The 3,312-nt window shown below is 43.7% G+C and overlaps 1 non-coding gene across 1 annotated transcript; it reads left to right on the forward strand.

Annotated features, from left to right (window-relative positions):
- Positions 1–824: 824 nt before the first annotated feature.
- LOC125447620 (U6 spliceosomal RNA) lies at positions 825–930 on the forward strand. The gene has a single exon (XR_007246578.1). It is a non-coding gene; the product is annotated as a U6 spliceosomal RNA (small nuclear RNA).
- Positions 931–3,312: the final 2,382 nt, after the last annotated feature.

Genomic DNA, 3,312 nt, shown 5'->3' on the forward strand with positions numbered 1-3,312 from the left:
CTCCGGGGCTAGCACTGCTGTTTCATGGCACCAGGGACCCGGGTTTGATTCCAATCTTGGGCGACTGTGTGGGGTTTGCACGTTCTCCCTTTATTTGTGTGGGTTTCCTCCCACAGTCCAAAGATGTGCAGGTTAGATGGGTTGGCCATGCTAAATTGCCCCATAGTTTGCAAGCTAAGTGGCTTAGCCACGGGAAATATGGGGTAATGTATTGGGACTGTGTGGAATGCTCTCTGGAGGGTCGGTGTGGACTCAATGAACCAAATAGCCTACTTCCACATCAAGGCCGTTCTGCTGACCATTCAGAAAAACTGTCTAATCACTGAACATGTGAATGTGCTAATTGTTGGTCAATCCAATGGGTACATGAGAAAAAAAAATTTACTTTCTGGTGACGGATCCATATGCACCCATTTCGCAGCCCCTGGGCAGACCCTTTACACCTTTTCTCTCCCAGTTTTATTCAATAATTCCTCTGCCCTTCTCACACTGCAGCAATGCCACAGGACACCTGTTGAAGCGGAGTGCCCAGCATTTTTTTTGCCCACCATCATCATTTTCCCGTCGCACATCCGGAGTTGCGCGTACTTCCTGATCGGTGGAAGCAGTGGATTGGTTGGAACCCAACATGGATTGACACAGGCAATCAATAAAAAAGAAAAGGACCAATGGGGGGATTCTTGTCAGGAAATAACCAAGCAGACTTGAGTATTCACAGGCAATAAGTAAACGGAAGAGGCTGGACTAAATGGCCCCCAAATGTTTGTGGTGTGTGTTTACAATTTCCTGTGGTGCACTTTCTCTTCTCTTTTAATCCATCTAAGAATTTCCAGAGGGAGATTAAACAGTAAAATTGGAATGATATAGAGAAGGTTACAGTGGCCTTTGGAAAAGGACAACATGTAAGTTTGTGAAGGGGTCCATATTTCACTCTCGGGGCGCAGTGGCATTGTCCCTATCACAGAGTTGGGAGTCCTGGGCTCAAGTCCCATTTGTTCCAGAGATAACACAGTGTGGAGCTGGAGGAACACAGCAGGCCAGGCAGCATCAGAGGAGCAGAAAGTTGGCATTTCGGGTCAGAACCCTTCTTCAGATCCTTTGTTTCAGAGTTGTGTTGTAACAGGCTGTTGAAAGCATCTACAAGAACCCAAATGTACTGGAGTTCCATTTGGAGCTAATCGAAGCTCACCTCAGAAAGTGTTCTAAAGTTTCAGCTTCAAATAACTCAGATAAATAATTTAACAAATTACCTAAATGGTCTGAAAACCAATTCCTTCAGAATAGCAGAGATGGTCTTATTAACTCGTGATGATAAATTCCCAGTTTTCACTCATTTAGGTTGGAATGAGGTACAAATTCTGTTCTTTCCTGCATTCTGCTAAAAGTGAAGATGTCAATTTCAATACTAAAACATTTGAGAGAGCTTCAGCAGTTAATATAGGCACTGCAGAAATTCACCAAAGATCCTCAGACAGCACCCTCCAAATCCACAACCACTTTCATCTAGAAGGACGAGGGCAGCAGGTATGTGGGAACACCACCCCCTGCAAGTTCCCCTCCAAGCTATTCACCATCCTGACTTGGAAATATATTGCCGTTCCTTCACTGTTGCTAGATCAAAATCCTGGAACTCCCTCCCCAAGGGCATTGCAGGTCAACGCACAGCACAGGGACTGCAGCGGTTCAAGAAGGCAGCTCAACCCCACCTTCTCAAGGGGCAACTACAGACAGGGCAATAAATTCTGGCCCACATCCCATTTGTGAATATTTAAACAGGAAAGACCACAGCAATTAAAAACTCATTTTATAGCTCAGTTTATCCAGATCATGAAGTATACATGTTTATGTATTTATTCTGCGATAAATCCCTAAGTCAACATTTTCGATCTTTTGGGCCTTGAGATAAGAAAAGGGATTTTAGTTAGATTCAAAAAGCTGTAGTCACTTCCTTTGAGATGAACAGTTTCAGTGAGGATGTACAGGTTTATGATTGCTTCAGAGAAGGTAGAGGGGGAGAAACTGTTCCCATTAACTGATGCGACAAGGATGGTTATAAGTCACTCAGAGATAATAAGAACTGCTGATGATGGAGTCAGAGATAACACGGTGTGAAGCTGGATGAACACAGCAGGCCAGGCAGCATCAGAGGAGCAGGAAAGCTGACGTTTCGGGTCGGGAACCTTCTTTTTCTGAAGCAGGTTCTCAACTCGAAATATCAACTTTCCTGGTCCTCTGATGCTACCTGGTCTGCTGTGCTCCTCCAGCTCCACACTATGTTATCACAAAGATAGATCTTTCTTTATTTGTTAACAGGATGAGAGCATCTCTGGCTGGGCCAGCAATGTCTCTAATAGCCAGAGGGCTGTAAAGAGTCAATCACATTGCTGTTGGTCTGGAGTCACATATAGGCCAGATTTCCTTCCTAAAGTGTGCTATTAGTTATATATATATATATACACATTAGGTAATCTTTTATATTTCACACTTTTATTGAACTCAAACTTCAGCAGCTGTCATCGTAAGATTCGAACCCATGTCCCCTGACATTGAAGTGAAAAGCAAAATACTGCAGATGCTGGCAGTCTGAATAAGGAACAGAGATTGCTGGAGAAACTCAACAGATCTGGCAACATCTGTGGAGAGAAACAGAGTTAATATTTTGACCCTAGTATGACTTTTCTTGAGAAATTGTGAGTTTGACATCTTTTGATCTCAGAACATAACCTCAAGTTTTGGATTACCAGTTCAGGGGCATTATCATTAGTGGATGTTTATATAAGTCTGCTCTCGGTAGCACTGACAATGACAACTGTTATCCATTGTTGTAAAAATCCATTGTTTTAGGTCAGGCAATCTCCCACCTCTACCCGGTCTAGCCCACATATATTTCCATGTTCTTAACGGGGCCGTTGGGCTGAAGGGCAATTAGGAGCGGGCAACAAATGCTGAACGTCTGCCAACGATGCTCACACCAACATCTAAAAGAATAAAGTGCATCACAGCATGGCATGGCAACTGTTCTTCCCAAGATCATAGGAAACTACAGAGAGTTATGAACACAGCCCAGTCCATCATGCAAACCAGCCTTCCATCCATTGACTCCGTCTATACTTCCGACTGCCTTGGAAAAGTAACCAACATCATCAAAACGGCCTCCCACTCTGGTTATACTCTCTTCCACCCCTCTTCCATTGGGCAGAAGATATAGATGTTTGTATACGCGTATGGACAGATACAAGAACAGATTCTTCCATGCTGTGATCAGACTTTCAAATGGACTTCTTTAATATTAATGTTGACCTCTCTCTGCAC

Source organism: Stegostoma tigrinum, chromosome 35, assembly GCF_030684315.1.
Source record: "Stegostoma tigrinum isolate sSteTig4 chromosome 35, sSteTig4.hap1, whole genome shotgun sequence".
Taxonomy (NCBI): Eukaryota; Metazoa; Chordata; class Chondrichthyes; order Orectolobiformes; family Stegostomatidae; genus Stegostoma; species Stegostoma tigrinum.